At 35.2% G+C, this 24431-nt stretch overlaps 1 protein-coding gene across 7 annotated transcripts in view; it reads left to right on the forward strand.

Annotated features, from left to right (window-relative positions):
• The window catches only part of PRR16 (proline rich 16), a 211032-nt gene that overhangs the window by 84429 nt on the left and 102172 nt on the right, over positions 1-24431 (forward strand). For 2 of the 7 annotated variants that reach the window (XM_064366215.1, XM_064366216.1), the window contains exon 2: positions 21203-21239. The exons of the other annotated variants lie outside the window; for them this stretch is intronic. The gene's annotated coding sequence lies outside the window, so the exon portion shown is untranslated. The remainder of the gene's footprint in view (positions 1-21202; positions 21240-24431) is intronic. 7 annotated transcript variants of the gene reach the window in all.

The raw sequence follows: 24431 nt of genomic DNA on the forward strand, positions 1-24431 counted from the left end.
GAATGCATAGTCGTTTTTTCTGTATACTGGAAAAAAGTCAAACTTGAAGTTAAGCTTTAGCAAATGTCACGTGTGTTAAATACAAAGTTTTCTACCAACTACCAATGATTGCTTTGATGAGTAGTTAAGACCTGTGCATTTATGTAAATGTAGGATATGATGAACATGTAAGAGAAATTGCTGTTGATGTGGAACTAATGTCAGTGCAGGGGTGTGGAGAAGACCTCGGATGCACTGGAAGGGTTGCTTGGCTCACCAGAGGGAAGATATTAGCTCTGACTTGGTAGAAGAGGGTCTCTTGCTGTGCTAGCGTCATGTCTTCTACACTAATAAATAGCCACTCCTAATCAAGTGTATGGATGAATATTTTCAGCAAGACTTCAGCTCGGGATATACAGAGCATCTCATGGACTTACTTTCTCATTTAGGACCATAAAATAACTTGCTTGCTGAAGGAGCCATAAATAAAAGTGAGTGTTAGACATCCTTTCAGATCCCAGTTCACAATCCTCTATGATTGGGGACACATAAAAGTGTCATGTATCTTTCACAGCAGTGGCAGGCTATATAAGTGAAGCATTTTCAGAAGACTGTGTGAACCTCTGAAGTTTATACTGAGTTCAAGATTCAATTTATGTTTTTCAAAACCTCCAGTGGCTCTTTTTATTGACATGTTTACAAATATATTGTTATCATTAGGAAGTATTTCTTTTTTCAGGCTCATTACATTGCCTCCAGTGATTGCACTGAGAACTAGGTGCTTGATTCTTACTGATATTTGCTGGGATTATTATAAATATGACCTATAAAATAGAGTAACTATAAATGGAGTCAAAACAATAAGGTGTACATACTATTTTGGGCAAAGTCAGATTGGAATTGTAAGGCGGTTACTGAAACACGATATTTATCAGTTTCACTGTTTAGAATTTATGCCATTTATATCATTTTAAGATAAACTTGTAAATAAGAATATATGTTCTGATTGTATATAGATTATTTCTAGCTTATTCTAAAAAAAAAAACTGATGTAGTTGTTTGTTTTTAGCCAAAAATAGTTTTAGAATATTCTTGTCAATCAAAAACTAGCATGGTTCCTATGCAAACTAAGCCATATTTTTTTGTTGTGGACCATCCTTGGGGAAATAAAGCACATGCAATTTTTTCCTGTGGTTTTCTAAGCTTATACAAATTGTATTTTACAGTAATAAAAATTTTGCAGATGAAATCTTTGAGAACATTCTGTCATTTTTATTTCTATAGTGTGTCACACCTTAAGAAGTTCTTTGGCACACATTTCCTATTGATTTTGAAAGTCATTCCCTGCATGTTGATAGTGAAAGAAAGATTAGAATTTATATGAGGACACCTGAGGTCTGAGGTTACCTCTGCAACTAACCAGTTTCATAATCTTCTAAATATTTTCAACCCTTGGGGATGACACAGGTCAGAGAATAGACCCCGTAACTCCAAACTCAGACTACGTCCCTTTAAATCATTTTCTTCCCTTTAGTTAAAAATAAAATACAATGAAAGGTATATACAGGTTAGTATTCTTGCAAAATTCTACATGGATTTATTAAACCATGGTTGGAGGATATTAAAAAAAACAGGCAGTGATGACCAGAGTATATTGTAGATTCCCTAAGATCCAATCTCCATATTCATTTAATATTTGGTAGGACTACTAAAAGGTAAATTAAGGACTACTCTGTGCCATAACTTGATATCAGTGAGGCATTTTACAAAGGGTCTCATGATGTCTTTGTTACATAGAAAGAATTGTCCTCAAACTCAGAAAAGAAGAGTTGTTTTGGATTACCGCTCACAGTTTATCAAACATAGAATCTCTCCAAATGATGCATTCAGGACTGAGTTTTGGCATGTTCTTGATTTTGTTGTGGAAGTACTTTCTCTTGTTTAAAAACAATTTTCAATCTGAGTATCTTGATTTTCAAGGTAAATATAATCCATTGTCTTCAAAAGGTATTTGTAAGATCATTAGATCATCATAATCTTTTTTCTTCACATTCTTGCAGAGAGATTTTAAGGCTAAACTCACAGCAACCAGTGAGTGAATCATTTTCAAAAGTTGGTAATCTCTTATTATGTTTCAAAGCAATATGTAATAAGTTACTAACACATACATACATAATCATTGTCTTTCATTCCTGCAATTCTGATTGGGTGTTCAATTTTCTCTAATTCTCTATGCCACAATCAATCATCATACTTGAAATAATAACCTCAATGATATTACAACTTGGTATATAATTGCCAATGGAAAAAAACACACTCAGATTATATCAACTAATAGTAGTCTTTCATTGTATGAGACTGGATATAGGAAATTTTCTAGCAAGTCATACAGTAGGAATTCAGCAAATGTTCTACTTAAGTCTAACTGCTAACACTTTCTCTAGTTATGTTGCAGTAAATTCTGTTTTGTCCCTTTTCAACATTTAAAAAAAATTACTTAAATCCATAGAAGGAATACTAACTAAATTCACAGATAATACACAATCAAGAGGATTAATAAACATATTGAAATTTAGAATCACATGTTTAAAATCAAGTTTGTTTAATGCTTGTGTGGAAAGGACCAGATGTGTAGGCAGGACTACATCTAAGATTTTGTATGTTCTCCTTGCAAACTCTCACTTGGGATGATATTTGCCAATATATACTGTGCTTGCGTTCACAAAGGTGTCCATAAATGTATAGTGCTTATTTGCTTGTCACATTTACAAGATCTTAGTCTGAAACAGTGGGGAGAAATCATTATCAAATTTAACAGAGAAGGATTTTAAAAATGAAACTAATACTTTTAAAATTTAGTTATGTAACTGTAGAATGGGCAAATACTTTTAAACAAAACTAGGTATTAAAGAACTTTAAGGATTATTTTATTAATATTTAATGAAGATATGAGACACTGGAATAGTAATAAAAGAATTCAGAGAGAGGAAAAAAGCTAATAATAAAATTGAAATTGAAACTTAGGTTCAATCTGAGAGGCAATTCTATTGCCTGAAGACTAGGCAGATGTAAATAAGAGAACTAGAATTTATGACTAAGGACTATGTTTTGGATCCCACGTTAGTTATTTTGCGTAGTATTTCATGTAGGTCTCGCAACAGCCTAGATTCCAGCCTTCCTAGCTCACATTAGCCAGAGTACCTATACTCTCTCCAGTTCAATAGGATGATAATCTGAAGCACTGCAGGTTAGGTTGGGATTAGAAGGAAGGAATATACCAAAAGCTCTCATAATTTCTTATGAATTTTCTTGAATACAAGAAAGATGCCTAAACACAGCAGAAGCAGCTGCAGTGTATCTTTCTTTATTTCCACATTCCAGTAAAGGGAAGGCATGAGAGGGACACTGCATATAGGGAGCATGGTATTAGCATTGAGGATGAAGCCAAATGCTTGCTGTTCACTGCTCCTTTATTATGCAAGTTTATATTGCCAATTTGAGAGGATTTATGTTAATCTCTGTGCATTCTTTCAAGGGAATCTTTTAAATATCTAGTGTTTATTTATTAATTTACTGAGCAAATTCAGCATTCACAAGGTGATATTCTTATTTATGGGAAGGCAAAGATGATTTTCTCATTCAGAACATTTTCTCTGCTCCAAATTTTTCATATTCTAGCAAGCTCTTTCATCTCAGGTGTCATATAAGATTTATTTGACCATTGTTAAAAGAATTGACCATTGTTAAAAATAACTCAGTTTTGAATAACATTGTTTCGGACCTGTCAGCTTAGGCTGCCATGACAAAATAACATAAACTATATGGCTTAGACAATGGGAATTTATTTCTGTGTTCTGGAGCAAGAAAGTTCCAAATCAAGGTGCTGGCCAATTTGGTTCCCAGTGAGGGTCGGCTTCCTGGCTTACAGAGGAAAGCCTGCTTACTCTATTCTCACGTGGTCGGGGGCGGGGGGGAGAGAGAGATCCGATCTCTCTTCTTCAGGGACATTCATCCCATCATGGGAGGAGGGGGCCCTCCCACATGGCTTCATCTAAACCTAATTACTTCCCAAAGATCACACTTCCAAATGCAATCACTTTGGGGTTAGGGCTTCAACATATGAATTTTGGCAGGACACAAACATTTAGTCCACAATAGGGCCTATCTATAAAATCGGTAAGTTCCTAGTTTTTCCAAAGTATAGACACAATCTTCTAGATAACCTATAAAGGTTTATTTATTTATTTATTTATTTATTTATTTATTTATTTATTAATGTTTGAGCTTCTCATGAGGCAGAGTAAGGTTTTAGTTTTAGTTTATGAAATACAATCCTAACCATTGTCACTTTTATGTTTTCATCTTGAAATATTAATTTAAAAAGACTTTGTTTCCATGGACAGAAATTATATGTCAGCTAAGTCATATTCTTTGAATATAAACATCAAAATTTTCATCTGTACCATACATGCTGAAATGGAAAATTTGCAATTTAAATGGAATGAAATAGAACTGTCTCAACTCTTACCATAATTTTTTTTTGCTACTTCAAAACATACAGAAAACATGTTTTGAAGTCCAAAGAGAAACTTCAGTAAACAGCTCACCTATTCTCCAATTACCAGTAAGAGCTTTTAGTGCCATTTATACCAAGATCATTTTCATTGTTTTGTTTCTGTACCATGCTATCCAGATGAAAACGTTAAGCAATTTACAAAACAATGACTATCCGGAGGTCTGTATACCCTGTAATTTAATTCATCCAGTTGACTTTTTGGGGTGCAGTGTTACACCTACTAACCAGGAGCCCATGTTAACTTTTATGTTGAAAATTTCTGTGATCACAATCCTTCAGCTCAAGGCCATTATTTCTATGCTTTCCAGTATACATCTCTGGCACTGACTTGATTTGCTTTCAGAATTAAACAGATGCAAAGCTATTTCCTGAGCAGAATACTGGTATAGCCTGTAGATACTCATATATACTACCATCAATTAAAAAAGGAGACCAAGGCTCTATCTTCCATTTTCTCGAAAGTTTGATTTTTGCCGCTCACATTTAAGACTGCTGCTGGCAAAGCCTGTATACTTTTGTTCAATTCAGGTAAAAGGAACCTTCCGCTGAGCAGATAAATTACAAAAACCTTCTTCCTCTGGATTGACTAGCCTATTGCACATCTTGGAAACTGGAGACTGGCTGGATTTCTGCCCTCATTAATCCTCAACTAGCTCTCTTCAGGGCTGAACCTACAAAATCATATGTGGCAGCCTTGCTTACTTGCCCGTTCCTTTCCCCAAAAGCATTAAACAACTTTCTTTTCAGCTCTGAATTGTCTGAGAGTTCTTATAAATAACTAGTAGACCCAACTGCTACCTGAAAAAAAAAAAAAGTCTTCTAGGTTATGTTTATTTTAGAAGACTCTCCACTGTTCCTTTCTACTACGTTATAGAATAGCCTTTATAGAACCAGATATGACACTGGACCCTGGGTGTTTGCTGAAGATTGCTATGACATGCAACAATAATATTTCTTAATTTCTTGAAACCTGTTGAAGACAAATATTTCTTATGAATAACATTTTCTTAAACACTCAAAAAAATTTTCAGGTCTCAGAACCAAGAAATATCTGTCTCTTCTAAGCTATTGATATGTTATCTTTTAGTAAAAGGAAGTTTTCAGTAGTAAGTAGGAAGTAATTGTTAATTGAAATTCTAGATGTAAGTAATTTCATTTGTTGCTAATTTGATATGGTTTTCTCAAAGTTTATATAGTTTTAAATCTGAATATATACTTGCATATATCTATATAATACATATGTACTTTTTTCTCCCTCTTTATATTTTATTTATTTTTTTGTGGGGGTTCATTCCCGCACTTCAGGATTTTCTTTCTTTTTTTTTTTTATTGTACTTTAGGTTCTGGGGTACATGTGCACAACATGCAGGATTGTTGCATAGATACATACATGGCAATGTGGTTTGCTGCGTCCATCCCCTCATCACCTATATCTGGCTTTTCTCCCCATGTTATCCCTCCCTAACCTCCCCACCTCCTGCTGTCCCTTCCTTAGCCCCCACAACAGACCCCAGTGTATGGTGCTCCCTTCCCTGTGTCCATGTGTGCTCATTATTCAACACCTGCCTAAGAGTGAGAACATGCGATGTTTGATTTTCTGTTCTGTGTCAGTTTGCTGAGAATGATGGTTTCCAGATTCACCCATGTCCCTACAAAGGACAAGAACTCATCGTTTTTTATGGCTGAATAGTATTATATCGTATATATGTGGCACATTTTCCTTGCCCAGTCTTCTATCATTGATGGGCATTTGGGGTGGTTCCAGGTCCTTGCTATTGTAAACAGTGCTGCAATGAACATACGTGTGCATGTGTCTTTATAATAGAACGATTTATAATCCTTAGGGCATATACCCAGTAATGGGATTGCTAGGTCAAATGGAATTTTTATTTCTAGTTCCTTGAGGAATTGCCACACTGTCTTCCACAATGGTTGAACTAATTTACACTCCCATCAACAGTGTAAAAGTGTTCCTATTTCTCCATATCCTCTCCAGCATCTGTTGTCTCCAGATTTTTTAATGACTGCCATTCTAACTGGCATGAGGTGGTATCTCAAGGTGGTTTTGATTTGCATTTCTCTAATGACGAGTGATGATGAGCATCTTTTCATATTTTTGTTGTGTGCATATATGCCTTCTTTTGAAAAGTGTCTGTTCATTTCCTTTGCCCAATTTTGAATGGGTTTGTTTCTGTTTTTCTTGTAAATCTGTTTTAGTTGCTTCAAATGATCATTACTAATACAATTAACTAAACTTGCACTGATGTGATGAAAATATATATGGACTGTGTTTCAGAAGATCTGGGTTCAAATAATTTACCCTGTCATTGGCTCTCTTTGTGACTTTGGGCTACTCTTTAGCAGTTCTGGTTGTTCACTTTCTCATGCAAAACAAAGGGTTTGATTACATATAGTTGAATTTCCTATGGTCTCTTTTTATTCTCAAATATGGATTTTAACATATCATTACATTTCAATCCATTAAATAATTAGTAAAAGAAATATGAACCATATCTGATAATTAGATTATTGACAGTTTGAAATTATTTGGCATCCCTTGAAATAACATGCTTTAATGTAGATACTTCTGAAAAATTATTTTGGAACTCATGCTACTTGGAACCTCATAATATTTAGGAAATATTTCAAATTTGGGTAAGGGGAGGACATAGGTGTTGGTTAGAGGTTTAGATTTTGCAGCACAAAGTGTAGGCTCTTTTTATTAGAAATTAGGCCTATTACCATCTTCAGGGTTTTTTAATTTTTTTGTGGGTACATAGTAGGTATATATATTTATGGGGTACATTAGATATTTTGATACAATCATGCAATGCATAATAATCCCATCATTGAAAATGGGGTATTCATCTCCTAAAGCATTTATCCTTTGTTTTACAAACAATCCAATTATACTCTCTTAGTTATTTTAAATGCACAGTTTTAAATTATTTTGACTATAGTCATCCTGTTGTGCTGTCACATCAAGGTCTTGTTCTTTTTTCTATTATTTTTTGTACCTATTAACTATCCCCAACCCCACCTTCCCTTCCCCAGCTACTGTTTTCAGCCTCTGCTAACTATCCTTCTATATTCTATCTCCATGAGTTCAATTGTTTTGATTTTTAGTTACAAATGAGAACATGTAATGTTTGTCTTTCTGTGCCTGGCTTATTTCATTTAGCAAAATAACTTCCAGCTCCATCCATGTTGTAGAAAATACAGGATATCATTTTTTTTTTATGTCTGAAGAGTACTCCATTGTGTGTAAGTACCACATTTTTTTAATCCATACATCGACTGATGAATTCTTAGGTTGATTCCAAGTCTTGGCTATTGTGAACAGTGATGCAACAAACATAAGAGTGCAAATATCTCTTTGATATACTGATTTCTTATCTCTTGGTGTGTACCCAGAAGTATTGCTGGATCATGTGGTAACTCTAGTTTTAGCTTGTTGAGGAACTTCCAAACTGTTCTCCATGGTGGTTGTACTAATTTACATTCCCACCAACAGCATACACGGTTGCCTCATCTCCATGTCCTTTCCAGCAATTGTTATTGCTTGCCTTTGGACAAAAACCATTTCAACTGGAGAGAAATTATATTCCACTGTAATTTTGATTTGCATTTCTCTGATGATCAGTGATGATGAGCACCTTTTTGCCTGTTTGCCATTTGTATGGATTCTTTCGAGAAATATCTATTCCAATATTTTGCCAATTGGATTATTATCATATTTCCTATAGAGTTGTTTGAGCTCACTTTATGTTCTGGGTATCAATTCTTTGTCAGATGGGTGGTTTGTAAATATTTTCTCCCATTCCATGGGTTGTTGTCTCACTTTGCTGATAGTTTCTTTTGCAGTGAAGCTTTTTAACTTCCTTTTTTCTTTGGTTGTCTATGCTTGTGGGATATTACTCAAGAAATTTTGGCCCAGACCAATGTCCAGGAGAGTTTCCCAGTATTTTCTTTGAGGAGTTTCATAGTTTGAGGTCTTAGATTTGTCTTTAATCCATTTTGATTGGATTTCTGTATATGATGAGAAATAGGGGTCTAGTTTAATTCATTTAGCATATAGATATCCACTTTTCTCAGCACCATTTATTGAAGATACTTTCTTTTAACCAGTATATGTTCTTGGCACCTTGTTGAAAATGAGTTCACTGTAGATATGTGGATTTGTTTCTGGGGGTCTCTATTCTGTTCTTTGCTCTGTGCGTGTGTTTTTATGTTAGTATCATACTATTTTGGTCACTATAACTCTGTATTATAATCTGAAGTCAGGTAATGTTTTTGGTAATTGTTTTTGATCAGGATAGCTTTGGCTGTTCTGGGTCTTTTGTGGTTCCATATAAATTTTAGAATTATTACTATTTTTCTATTCCTGTGAAGAATATCATTAGTATTCTGATAGGAATTGGCATTGAATCTATAGATTGCTTTGGGTAGTAGGGACACCAATATTTATTCTTCCAATGCCTGAACATGGAATATCTTTCTAGTTTTTTGTGTCCTCTTCAATTTCTTTCATCAGAATTTTATAGTTTTCATTATAGAGATATTTTACTTCTTAGGTGCAATTTAATTTTATGTATGGCTATTGTAAAATAGATAATTATTTATTTTTGGATGTTTGTTGTTGGCATATAGAAATGTTGATTTTTATATGTTGATTTTGCAACATATATATCTTGCAACTGTACTGAAAATCTATCTTGCAAATAAAGTAGTCTTGCAAATATTATCTTATAACTCATTGTTTTAAACTCATGACAGCTTATCACTGATGGCATAAACAGACAAACACATGGAATTAAAACTAATAAAAACTCTATACTTTATTCATCTGCATTTTAACTTTATTTCTTTTTATGTCTTATTGTACTAAGTCTTGAAAAGTTATTGTAGTTATTATTTTTTATTGGTTCATTATTTAGTCTTTTTACTTAAGAGTAATTTGTGTACTCTAATTACAGTGTTATAATATTCTGTGTTTTTCTGTATGATTACTATTATTAGTGAGTTTTGTACCTTCATATGATTTTCTATTGCCGTTAATGTCCCTTTCTTTTAGATTGAAGAATTTCCTTTATCATTTCTTGTAGGACAGGTCTGTTAAAATATCTCAGCTTTCGTTTGTCTGAGAAGGTCTTTATTTCTTCTTCATGCTTGAAGGACATTTTTGTCAGACGTATTATTCTAGGGTAAAGTTACTTTTTCTTATGCTGAGTCAGATCTGAAGCCAGCACAGAACTTGGTCTCTCCAAGGCCTGCTGTAACCATTACCTGCTGCTACTTATGTTCACTCAAGGCCCTAAGGGTCTACGATCAGCAGGTGGTAAAGCCAGTGACATTTGTGGCCAAGCCAGTGACATTTGGGTCCTTCCCTTCAAGGTGGTGAGTTCCTCCAGAGATCCCAGGAGGGTCTAGAGATGTTCTCTGGGAGCCAGGGATTAGAGTCAAAAACCTTAGAAATTATCCTGATGTTCTGCTTTACTAAAGCTAAACTGTCATCAAACCACAATACAAAGGTCCTTCCTGCTCTTCCCTCCCCTTTCCATAGGCAGAGGAGCTTTTCCCTGTGGCCACCACACAACCAGCCCATGGAGGGTTCTTCCAGGCCACCGGCTAATGTTCATTTAAAGCCTAAGGGCTCTCACTCAGCTTGTGGTGAATGTTGCCATGTTTAAGACTCACCCTGGGCCAGTATGATCCCTACCCAGGACAGGTCAAGAAATGCTGTCCAAGAGCCTATGCTTAGACTTGGAGATCCCAAATGCCTGCCTGTTGCTTTACCCCACTGTGACTGAGCTGTTATCTATCTGATATCTATCTGTCTACCTGGCATAAGACAATGTCCCCTTTACTTCTCCTTCTGCTTTTCTCTTTCACCATAGCCACCATAGCTGGGAATGTGCTGGATCTTCCCTGAAGTCAGCATGTCTCAGAACCCAAAGCACATGGCATACTAACTGGGTGTTACTGCGGGTTATTCAGAGTTTAAGGGCTCTTTAGTTAGCCGGTGATGAATCCTGCTGGGATCGTCCTCTTCTCTTCAAGGCAGTGAGTACCTTTTGGCCCAGGGTATGTTTGGAAATCTCATCCAGAAGCTAGGGCCTGGAATAGGAGCCCTGTGACTCTGTGTAGTGCCCTATCCTACTGTGGCTGAGCTGCTATCTAAGATGGAAGACAAAGTCCTCTTTATTCTTTTCTCTCCTCTTGTTAAGCAGAAGGAATGAGTCACTTTTGTTGCTGTGAGCTGCAACGCCTGCGGTTGGGAGAGGGCTGGTGCAGGCATTCCCAAAACTGCTCCTGGCTGATATCTCCTTAAGTCACATGCCACACCCTTGTCCCCTGCCTCTGAACGCAGCCCAACACTAGAAGTTGCTGGGCTCAGACTGCCTTTGTGTTCTAGACTGCCTTTCAAGTTTATCTAGGATGCCAGAGCATTCTGGCCTTTAGTGGTGAGCTTTCCATAAAACTCAAGTTCCGACACTGGGGTGGGCATATCCTCCCTAGCTAGGTCTGGTCCAAATGCTCCCTACATGCAGAGGCACTGGCTGAAGAAGCATGGCTTTGCTCTCCACTGTAACAGGGCAGCACTGAGTTCAGTGTACAGTTCCCAGTCACTGCCCTCTCTTCCCTAAGCACACAGACTTTCCGCACTGCACAACCACTACAGTAGGATGGAGAAGTGGTGTCCATGATTCAAGCCCTCTTCAGTGCTTCTTTCCATGACATGAAGTTAAAACCAGGTACTGTGATTGCTCACCTCATTTTTGGTTCTTGTGAAGGTGCATTTCTGTGTAGAAATCAAAAGTTTAAAGAACTGTTGTTTAAAATAATCCACTTCTTCAACAAAGTTGTGTAAAGGCTCTGAGGTTTCCTTTCTTTAAAGATTGAAAAGGTATTAAGAAGTAAATTGGAATAATGACTCTGAGGTAGATTCTATGTATAAACAATATGTGGCTGTGGAGATATAAAGAACATTGGGAAGAATTGTAAATAGGATCAGCCTCTACTTTTTCCATACATAAAAAATTTGGAAACAAAACATATATTTTGTTACTAGACACTGCTGCTAATTCCATATGTAACTTCAAATATGGTTTTATATAACCATTATTTTAAGGAAAAATTAATCATATACTCCTGGGAAATAAATAGTCATTGTAATTTTCTTTGAAACCTTTACCTAAATCCTTTTAACCAATAACACGAAGTATTCAGTATCTTTCCATTATCCTTATATATTCAATTTTGTAAGAAACTTTATTGCCTGCTTTATATTAATGAGACATCTTGTATTCTCCATTATGACATCAGAGTAAAATATGCAGTCTTCATTTGATAATTTGGTAATATTTTTGTTTTAGTTATTTTTGGACAACGGCACCCTAGAGTACAGATTAACATAAAACATTTCAGTGGCTTGTGTTAGTAATTCACAATTCAATGTATGCAATGGCATAATGGATTGTAACAGTTCTTGGGCAACTAGTATTCTGATGATCCACTTATACTTTTGCTAAAATCCTAGCTGAACTTTTCCATTTCTCCATGTGTGATATATTATAAGTTAACTGCATTGAAAAAGATTTAAAGAAATATTGAGGCCACGAATAACCTTGAAATATCAAATAGTAAGTTGGTGTAGTTATACATGTCATTGAGATGAGGTGAAATTTTTAGTCTCTCTGTCTGTAGAAACTAGCCCATTCAGACTAATCTGATTAACCTTGCCTAAATGTGCAGAAAACATTCAACACTAGTATTTTCAGAAAAATACTGGTGCTGCCATGTTTCATTGAATTTCTAATTCATCAAAATGTGACCTGGAAAAATCATACATAATTGAAATAAATCCTGAATTTAACATTTGACATCTGAATTTATTTCAAATAATTTTCCTCTGAATTTTGATAGTTTGATTTAGCTTATTCTAACACAGATTACAACATATTCTATGTTAAATACATAAATATGGCATGGTTGATACTATGGTTTGGATGTCCCTTCCAAAACTTGTGTTGAAATTTAATTGCCATTGCAGCAGTATTAAGTTAGAGACAGAGCCTTCAAAAGGTGATTATGCTTTGAGGACTCCTTTCTCACAAATAGATTAATACTGTTATTTCCATAGAGGGTTCCTTTTTATCAGTCTCATTTTTTCTCTCTGTTCAGTGTGCTGTCACTCTCTCTTACCCTTGTCTCTGTGTGATCCCTTCCTCAAGGCCCTCACCAGATGTGGACTCTGAATCTTGGACTTCCTTGCCTCCAGGACTGTGAGCCAAATACATCTCTTTCCTTTATAAATAACCCAGTCTGTGGCTCTCTCTTACAGCAGCAGAAATAAACTAAGACAGTTGACTAGGTTGTGTGACTCTTCCTGCCCATGCTAGTGAATGTTACCAAACTAATAACATGACTGCCATATACTTTTGAATCTCATTGAGCTTTACATAAACGTTATTTTGGTGTTTGTTTTTACCAAAAGTCTAGAATTTATTGGTCCCACAACTCTTTAGTGCAATGTTGTTTGCTGAGGTGTTATTGGCTGATGGAAGTATTTTCAATCACTGATTTCAGAGTATCATTTTATCCATATATAAAAAATAAAAAGGAAAAATTGAAACACTTCTTATTTTAAAAGTGATGGATTTTTGGATAGCCATACACATTATAAAATTTAAATGTTGCAAAAGGGCATGTACTTTACAGTAAGGTTCTTCTCTCTCAAGGTCCATGCCTGTCACTCTTTCAATGACTGTTAATGATTTCTTTAATAGCTTTTCATACATATACTTGAAGCAATTCTCTGTGAATGCAGTCAGGAAAGAACTTTTTTTTAACTTAGCCAGCATTATTCTGTTTATAGATTTTACTCTGGTCTTTGATATATTACTTTTAATTTGATAGAAATGTGATTTTCTTATATGTCTCATTCTGTTAATTTTGTTTTCCCTGTTCCTAAGGCTTACTCAGTTTCTGCATAGTTTCAAACTAACAGTTTTTCAACACTTTGTGTTGGGCCCTTCATGCTTATCAAATCATTTTGTGCTGTGCTTTCATGCTTATCATATCTTATAAATTGATGTAGAGAAATAAATCCATTGCCCTGTGTCCAACATCTCACATATGCCATTTAAGCCTATAATAGCATTCTTTTATTCAATGACCAGTTTTGGCCCATAACTGGAAGATGCATGCCCATTCTATGCCACTGAGCTTTGGCCTAGTTTCTCTTTTCTGCAGTACAATCTGCTTGCCTAAGGTCCTGACCACCTGCCTACCTCTCATAGGACTTCTTATCTGAGAGACTGGACTTTGCCTTGGTTCTTGAGTTCACCTTCTTGCCACTGTGCTTTACCTATCACGTTTGACCTCTTTAATCAGAATGCTCATGTGGAATAGTCAGAGTGGTAGGATGTTATCGTTATGAAAACTTCCTATCTTCTGAGGGCCAGCCTGTGAAACACATTGATATGGTTTGGCTCTGTGTCCCCACTCAAATCTCATGTTGAATTATGATCTTTGGTGTTGGAGGAAGGGCCTGGTGGGAGGTGACTGGATCATGGGGGCTGATTTCCCCCTTGCTCTTCTCATGATAGTGAGTAAATTGTCATGAGATCTGGGTGTTTAAAAGCGTGTAGTACTTCCGCCTTCACTTTCTGTCTCCTGCCAGCATGTGAAGATGTGCTTGCTTCTCCTTTGCCCTTCCGCCATGAGTGTAAGTTTCCTCAGGCTTCCGCATCAGTGACACCTGTATAGCCTGTGGAACTATGAATCAATTAAACTTCTTTTCTTTATAAGTTATCCAGTCTCAGTTAGTTCTTTATAGCAGTGTGAAAACAGACGAATACACATATGATTTATCACTTTGGATCAGGCTCTCTCTTACCCAGATCCACTCCACTTTCCACCCATCCCACTAAGACCCAACATGTCTATTGGATATGGCTGCAGTTCCAAGGTTCATTTCTATATGATATGACTGCATTGCTTGGGTTGTTAACACATTAGCACTACCTTCTCGACAAATGATTACAAGAGTTATATGGTGATATAATCACTTCTTTGCATGTTAATCATCATTTTACAGGTTTGGAGAACCCAGAAAAACTCACACAGATGGACCAGACAGTGAGCAATAATAGCAGTGATTGCAAATGCATATATGTGACCCTAGTAAGCTGGCTTTGGAAAGTTAAAGGACTCCGGTCCCACTCAGGAAGATTCTGATTGATAGGGCTGGGATAGAGCCCGAAATACCTGTACTTTTAAAAACTCCTTAGGTGATAAGTCTGTGCAGCTAATGGGGAATTATTACCCCATGGAGCAAGAAATGAACTTTCTGTCATTGTTAATGATCAGGGATATGAGATATTTATGGGAAAGATCTTTCCTGAAAGAAAACAAAATAAAGTTGTCTGGGAAAAAATGACTTTTTAATGTTGTATATAAAAACAAAAGTAAAAGGCCATCTCTTCTCCCTCAACCTCATCACCTTCTCTACCACCTAATCAAGGGAGCCAATTCTAAATAGAACCAATTTTCTACCACCTAATCAAGGGAACCAAGTTTAATATTTGTTGATTTATTGTCTATATTGTATACCATAGCACATATGCTGTAGCATTTAAAAATTTTGTAGTAAATAGGGTAATACAAATGTGAGAATTATCTATTCTTTGATAATTATCGCTTATACACCACCACAAAAAATTTTTAAGTGATTCAGATGCTTTTTTTGTGAACAGGATTTAGACATTAATTGTCTGGTCTACGAGGTTAAATTTTCAGAACCATCTCAGTAGAATTTTCGTGAAATGAATTTAGCTAAATTCAGAAAAAAACAGTGAAATATTTTGGAAATGCTGTCATCACTGGTTCTTGACAAACAAACACAATAGCATCACCAGCCATCTCTCAAAACTTTGAGATTAGATCCTCTTTTTTATGCCTCAACTAGTTAATTTTTTATTTCTCACCCTAGGGTCACATTTGATCAATTATTTCCACTCATATATTGATACCCACATTCTATACATCCCTCTAAACAGTATTCTGTTTTTAGGAGTTATTTATTTTTCTTTATGTTTGTAAATGCTTGTAAACATTTTGTCAGATGTGCTAAGTTTTTCTGCTATATACTCGTGAAACATTTTTTACCAATTGTTTACTATATCCTCTATAAGTATTAAGCCATATTTTAAAAATGTGTGCTTTTATAAGCTTGTGAATTTTATTTCTGTAAAAACTTATAAAACTGATATGCAAACTGTTAGAGCATACAGTTTGATACTCTGGAGAGAGGTCCTTGATATACAAAGGTTAAGGCATGTGAATTGCTTTAGTTTTTGCAGTGATGGGGTTACAGGTTTTTCCCCTCAAAACAGAATCATGTATCTTTGAAATGGAGAACTGGAGTGAGAATTTGGCTACCACATGGAATATGCACAGATACAGTGTGTTTATTTAATAAAGATTTACTGACTTGGAAGAGATAATGAAATAAAACTCATGGTCCCTGAACTCAAAAAGCCTACAGGTTGGATGAAGGCATAAGCACATGGGATGTCCATTGAAACAGAAGTCTCTAAAAGTGATGATTAAAACAAAATATCACCCCACAAAGAAGCAGCAGAAAAATGCCATAGTGTCCTGTGATGTCACAGAATGATCGAGGCACGGTTCGTAAAAGGCATGAGAATGAAGCTGGGATTTGAAGAGTGGGTGACAATTTTCCTATCAGAGGTAGAAAATAATACATTCCAGTTAAGTGTTTGTAAACAAGGGACCTGGCTGGGAATATCTGAGTAAAGCGTTGATATACAGAAAATAATTGACATGAAATTAGGGATACAATGAAACAAGTAACAGAAACTCAGCATAAAGAAGAAGAAAATAGGGATTGTTAGATCATGAAAGATTGCAATTCCAGGGATAGAATTCAATTTAAATTTGGCTTATTAGGACCATGGTAATCCTGCAGATGTGACCAGGACCTGGTTTCTCTGTTATTGTTTCTTGACTCCGTGTCTCCAGAATTTGCTTCATTCCCAGGTTATAAGCCTCATATCTTTCACTACCAAATGAAGAGATGAGAGCATGTTGTTGATAAATTTCATAAAGAGAAATAAAACCCTTCCTCCCAAAAGCTCCAGCAAAGATCTCTAAATGGCTTACCTAGCTATCCCTGAACCAGTAATACCTGTGGATAAAGAGGATAGGATGCATCAAATGGCCTCTGCCACTCAGTCTATTTTTAGGTCTAGCATTGTATCACACCTTTCTAAATGACTGAAAATGAGAAAGAAGGGAATTTATCAAGAAAAAATTGGGATACTCTTGATGGAGGAAAGGGAATAAATGGGGAAGAGACAATTGCCAAATGCCTTGCATAGGTAGACAATTTGGCCAGTTGTATAATGTAGGGACCTAGGAAGCTTAAATAGTTTTCAGTGGGAACATGACCTAATGCAAGAAAAGTAATAGAACAAACATTACATGCAAGTACCCAGGATAATGCTAGGTGTCTTGCTGAGGGAAATTCTTGTACATAATACAGTAGAAGACATACACAATAATATTTATTGTAGCTCTATTCATAATGGCAAATCTGAAAACTATCTCAATTCCACTAAGACAATAGTGCATAAGTAATTTGCTGTATATTCACAAAATAATACCACAGGCAAAATGAATGAAGTATAAAAATATGAAACAATATAGATAAATCTTAATAATAAATTATTATATGAAAAAAATGGATTCCCAAAGATTGTAAACATGATAGCCTTTTTGTAAATTTACAACAACTAAGGTTTAAAAACATAAAAGTTTCTTAAAGAGGAATAGGAGTACAATAAAATTATACAAAAAGTATGAGACAGAAAATAATCAAGCGAATAGGTAGTGTAGATGGCAATGTTTATGGTTTGGGAAATAAATTGAATTATGTAAGATGTTAGGCCAGGCTGAAATGGGGTTATTGTGATGTTATTTTATATACAGTGGTCATTGAAGTCTTCTCTTAGAAGATGGTATTTAAGCAGAGGATAGAGAGAAAGTGAAGGAGTGAGCCATGTTGGTGACTAGAGAGGAAATCTGCACAGAAGGAATAGTAAATGGAAGTGCAATTGTGAATGAAGTAGGAGAATGCAGGAACTTCAATGAAGCCAGTATTTCTAAAGTGGAGTGAGTATAAGAAGTAATGGTAAGATATAAAGTTAGAACATTAGAGGAGGTTCAGATCATGAAGGCCTATCAAAGCCATTGTGAAGACCTGGCTATTAACCTTAGTGAGATAGGATTCCACTGGAGGTTTTTGATCAAAAGAGTGATATATTTTTAAAGGGTTACTATGGGTGATTTGTAAAGAGAAGAATGGAAAGATCAAGCTTAGAACGAAGGAGTTCAGAAATTAGTTAGAAGGCTTTAAGTTATCTAAGAGAGAGATGCAGTTACCTTGGAAGAATATGATATTGTTATCTATTACTTTGGAAGAGGTTACTCCAAAACCTGATGGCTTATGATGACAATTGTTGTATTGTGTATCACATGTTAATGGGTGAAGGATGTAGGCTGGTCTGTCAGCTGGGCAATTCTGCTTCATGAGGACCTAACTAAGTTCATTTGGAGATACTCAGTTGATGGCTTGTCTATAGGATCCAAGATAGCTTCACATACATGCCTGGTGCCTTGACAGGGACATCTAGAAGGTAGTGTCAGGTGAGTTTCTCCATTAATATAGTCTCAGGACCTCCCAGCATGGTCTTTCCAGTATGGCATTCAAACTATCTGCATGGCAGTTTGTGACTGCCAGAACAAGTATCTAGAAAGACCAGAAGTGGTAGCTGATTTAAGACCTAGATCTAGAAACCGACATATTCTTTCTCTCATATTGTATTGGTCAAAGCAGTCAGAGAGCTCACTCAAATTCCATGGTAACGAATTGAAACCTCATTTCCTGATGGGGGTACTCTCAAAGAATTTGTGGCCATATTTAAGTGGCCATAGTTTATGAGGCATAGGTTGTAAGAAGTGGTTAAGTTCTAGTTGAATTTTAAGTCAATAGCCTGTAAGATTGGCTAATGAATTAGAGGTAGCACTTGAGAGTAAAGGAAGAATCAGACTAATTCTTCTAAGGAAGAATACAAACTAATTTTTGTATTTAAACAACTGGAGGAACTACTATTTACTGGGACAGGTAAAATTGTAGGAATGAAAATCTGACATTTCATTTTGTACATATTAGGTTTGAGTTGCTTGTTCCATTCCCAACATAGACATACAAGTAGGCTGTCAGATATATAAGTCAGGAGATGAGGAAAGAGGTTTGAGCAGAGATCTATTTGTGTACAGATGGCATTTAAATTAATAGGACTACATGAGATTCATTTAGTGAGAAAAGCAGGTAGATGAGAGGAGAGATCTACTTACTGAGCCAAAGGAAAATTCAAATGTTAGTAATTACAGATTTGAGAAGGAGCTAATGAGAAAATCAAGAAATAATACGTCATGAAGTAAAAGAACCAAGGGAAAATGATATATAGGAAGCCTAGTGAAAATATTTGAAGATGTAGGGAATGATCAAATTGGTTATCCACTGCGTGATTGCTTAAGATGAAGACTGCAAATTGGATGTCATTTTGGAACCTTGAATTCATGGGTAACTTTTGTAGTAGATATTTTGTTTGAGTCAAGGGATAACAAAATGCCCAGTGGAAGTGATTTCAAGACAAAATGTGAGGAGAGCAAGTGGAGAAAGCTAGTATGGACAAAATCCATAATGCATTTTTTAGTATGCCTCTTGTCTGCCAAAATGAAACACGACTATTCTTATTCTTGCCCTTTATTTCTGAACAAAGGCAAATGTAGGGCCCTGGGCATTTGCATCAGATTAAGGTCAAATGCTAAAACTAATGTCTGTGACTTTAAGTGTGTGAATTAAAAAAAATGTTTACTAAAATTGTATATGTTTCTGTTTGTCTCCCTCTCACACTGTTAAATATCCAGAAAGTGTCATGACTGAATTTACATCCTTGCTTTAAGATGTTTTCTTACTCTTATTTCAAAATGGCTAGAGGAATGAATTCTGATGTTAAACCTATGAGGGAAAAAAATGAACTTAAAAGCCTTTGGACTTATACTTCTCAGCTGGCCATAGTTCACATCATTATCTGTTGTCTTATTAGTATTTCCTGCCTTGTATCTGAAGGAATTTGCATTTCAGATGCTAATTTTATTGTGGCAATGCTGCAACTTTCTCTTGGACTAATTTAGTAAAGTTTTAGAAAGAGCACAGTGAACCTGGAGAACATTGAACCAGCATATAGGATACCTGAGTTCCAGACCTGGCTCTGCTACTCAGTGGAAAGATAAATGATAATAATGATAAATAAAAAGATAAATGTTAAAGTAAAAACAATGGAGTTATCTATGTACTTACTACTTTGTATTCGTGTAATAACTAATTTATATATATTATATAAATCAACCTTAATACCATTTTGCTATACTAAATGGTATTTGATATATATATATATATATATATGTATGTATATATGTACATATATATATCAAATAACATTTTAGTATAGCAAAAATAGTATAAATGAATGATATAGGTCTATAAGTGAACGGTAAAACATTATAGAATATAGAAAAAAACAAAATATGTTTATGATTTTGTAGTAGACAAATATAATTTTTAAAAAATACAGAGGCTCTAAGTGTAATGGAAAAACGTTAATAACCTCTAAAACATCAATTGGACCAAATGAAAACAAACTAAGGTTTAATTGAAAGCCTCATAAAGTGAATCAAAGGGCAAGAAACAAATAGGGAAAGAAATGTATAACGTTTATACTTGAGACAAGATTTGTTTTGAGAATATAATAATTTTAGCAAGTCAATAATAACAATAAAAGATAATCCTATACAAAAATGTGCAAAAGATATGAATAGCCAATTTATAAAACAGGATATTGGCTGGGCATGGTGGCTTATGCCCGTAAACTCAGCACTTTGGGAGGCTGAGGCAGGTGGATCACTTGAGGCTAGGAGTTGGAGACCTGCCTAGCCAACATGGCAAAATCCTGTCTCTACTAAAAATACAAAAATTAGTCAGGCATGGTGACGTGCAGCTGTAATCCCAGCTATATGGAAGGCTGAGGCCTGAGAATCACTTGAATCCAAGAGGCAGAAGTTGCAGACAGTCAAGATTGTGCCATTGCACTCCAGCCTGGGCAATAAAGCAAATCTATGTCTCAAAAACAAAACAACAACAACAACAACAGAAAGAGGATACCCAGATTATTCATAAACCTATGAAATACTACTCAATTTCATTAGTCAAAGAGAAACACAAAACCACTTTACAATATTTTTAAACTAAAATTATAAAAATAAAATAAATAGATGATATTGAATATTGGTGAAGATTTGCAGCAACAAGAACTCTCATACACTGTTGGTAAAAATGTAAATTAACACAACTACTTTAATAACTGTGTTTGAGAATATACTAAAGCTGAAAATAATGCAAACATGAAAACCCAGAAATTCTATTTCTAGGTACATACCAAAGGAACTTGTTCATATACAGCAGTCTCCCTTTATTCATGTGTTTTCTTTCCACAGTTTCAGTTAACCCAGTTCAACCATGGTCTGAAAATAGGTGAGTACATTTTAATAAGATATTTTGAGAGAGAGAAATTACATTCGTATAACTTTTATCACAGTATATTTTTACAGTCTTTTTATTATTTATTATTGTTAATCTCTTACTACACCTTATACATTAAACTTTATCAAAGGTATGTATGTTTAGGGAAAAATATAGAATTTATAAGATTCAATATTATGCATGATTTCAGGCACTCATTGGGGGTCTTGGAACATGGATAAATGAGGACTAATGTATTTATCACAAGACATATAAAAGAATGTTTATAGTAGGATTATTCAATATAACCAAAAACTGGATGTAACCCTGATTACAAACCCAGACAAGTACACACATGTGCATGCGTGTGCATGTGCACACATGCACACACACGCATACATGAAAACTATAGGCCAATATCTCTGATGAACATAGATGAAAATAATCCTCAACAAAATAGTAGCAAACTGAATACAGCAGCACATCAAAAAGATGATTTATCATGATTGAGGGGATTAATCCCAGGGATGCAAGGTTTATTCAGCATACTCAAACCAATAAACATGATATGTCAGATGAACAAAATGAAGGGCAAAACACCATATAATTATCTCAATAGATGCAGATGAAGCATTTGGAAAATCAATATCCCTTTATGACAAAAACTCAGCAAACTAAATATACAAGAAACACCTCAACATAATAAAGGCCATATATGACAAACCAGAGCTACCATCATACCAAATGGGGAAAAGCTGAAAGAGCTTTCTCTCCAAGATCTAAAATAAGATAAATATGCTCACTTTTACCAGTTTTAGTCAACATAGTACTGGGAGTTCTAGTCAGAGCAATCAAGCAAGAGAACCAAATGTTAAAAAATTCAAATTAGCAAGGAGAAAGTCAAATTATTACTGTTTGTAAACACATTTATAGCCAGTTGACTTTAAACAAAGGTGCCAGGTACACACAATGGAGAAAGAAAAACCTCTGCAATAAATAGTGCTGGGAAAACTGGGTAAGATGCAGAAGGCAGACTCTTAATCCCTCACCATATACAAAAATCAATTCAAAGTGGATTAAAGACTTAAATGTAAGACCCCCATACTACAAAACTATAAACATAGAGGACATGAATTCATGACATTGGTCTAGGCAAAGATTTTTTTTGGATAAAGCCTCAAAAGCACAGGAAACAAAAGCAAAGACAAACTAAAAAGCTTCTGCACGACAAAGGAAACAATCATCAGAGTGAAGAGATAACCTATAGACTGGGGAATATATTTGTAAACTATACATCTAATAAAGGGATAATATCCAAAATATATAAAGGACTCAAAGAACTCAGTAACAACAACAACAACAGAAACAACGTGAATAAAAACTGGGCAGCAGTTCCTGAGTAGATATACCTCATAAGAAGATATGCAGGTGACCAACAGGTGTATGAAAAAATGTTCTATATTACTAATCATCAGGGAAATGCAAATGAAAACTACAGTGAGACATCACTTCGTTCCAGTTAGAATGGCCACTATCAAAAAACTTAAAGGTAACAAGTGTTGGTGAGAGTGTGGAGAAAAGGAAACTCTTATACACTGCTGGTGGAAATGTAAATTAGTATAGCCAGTTGAAATCCTAAAGAGAACAAAAAGGCTAACCCTGTATGGGTCAGAAGAGACTCCTGTCTGGCTGCTTGAGCTGGAACAGTGGTCTTTTCCTTGAGTGGGACAGTTTGAGACTCAAACTGATATCAGATCTTCTTAAGTTTCTAGCCTCCTAGCTTTCAGACTGAAATTTACAGCATATTCTCTCCTGGCTCACAGGTCTTAGTACTCTGACTGGAACTCTACCTTGGCACTCCTGGGTCTCTAGCTTGCCAACTGCAGATCTTGAGACTTCTCTGCCTCCATAATTGTGTGAACCAATTCCCTATAATTCCCTATATGCTCTCATGCGCTCTCTCTCTCTCTCTCCATACACACACACAGACACACACACACACACACATATACACACACACATATATATATCTTTATCTCTCTCTTACATATAAATATATGTATATACACACATAAATATATATATATATTTATATATATTTTTTTATAACATCCATTTGTTCTGTTTCTCTGGAGAACCCTAAACAAATACCATTTTTTAATGATTCTGTTTTCCAATGCTGAAAGATTCTTTTTTTAAGCATGGGTGAATTCCAGGAAATGGTTAAAAATGTGTGAATAATTGCATATTCTTGTGAGTTTATACTAATATGATTCACATGTAAATGTATATAATTATATTACCAAACAAAATCAATATATGTTCTAAGGATGTGCTTTGAAATTTTAACCAAGAAATTCCAAGCAGCAAGATATTTGTATTTTATCTCAAATGTCCTTGTTTAAAGCCTTGCAACATTTTTATTGAGAAGTCACTAGCATATGACTTGGCAAATGCCCTAGACTCAGAAAAATGTAGAAAATAGAGAGAGTTTTATTGAGGTCTAGAGAATGATCTTGGCTCACCCGTCATGTCCACAGACAATAATTTGATTGGCATATTTAGTTCAGTTTTGAGGAAACCAAATGGGGCAAAGAAATAATACCAATGTTCATTGGGTGAATTTCTCCTTTTTTTGTAACATGGCACCTTCCTGATATTTTCAGGAAACACCATTTCACAAACGCTACCATCTGGGAGTTTGGCAAATCTTTTTGCACAAATCAGTGCCACAGGAAAGAACACAAATGTTTACTTTGGTTAGGTAATGTTTGATGTGCCTTCTTCCTCTATTTATAAGACTGAAATTCTCTGAAATTAGGTAAAGGAGGACACAGAGGGACAAATGACAGGCAAAATATTACATAGTAACAGATCTCATTTATTGAATGGTGAACTCTGTAGCAGGACAATGCTAAAAGCTTTCTTTCTTTTATTCGTTTAATTTTCCCAGCAATCAGGGATAGAGATGATACTATTATATTAATTTTTACAGATTTGGAAACCTATGAAGTTACTAACTTACATAAGTTCACATGGTTGGAAAGTGGCTGGGATATGTTTAAACTAGTGCTTTATCCAGAGATCAAATCAAATCCAGAGATCAAACTCAAGTGGTTTGCTAACTTATGAAGAAAATAAATATGATGAAAAGAAAAAGAAATTTGGAAAAATAACAGAAAATAGAAGAGATAAGTTACATAT

The sequence above is a fragment of the Aotus nancymaae genome, unplaced genomic scaffold (assembly GCF_030222135.1).
Source record: "Aotus nancymaae isolate 86718 unplaced genomic scaffold, 86718_ANA_hifiasm-v0.15.2.pri h1tg000064l_0, whole genome shotgun sequence".
Lineage (NCBI taxonomy): Eukaryota > Metazoa > Chordata > Mammalia > Primates > Aotidae > Aotus > Aotus nancymaae.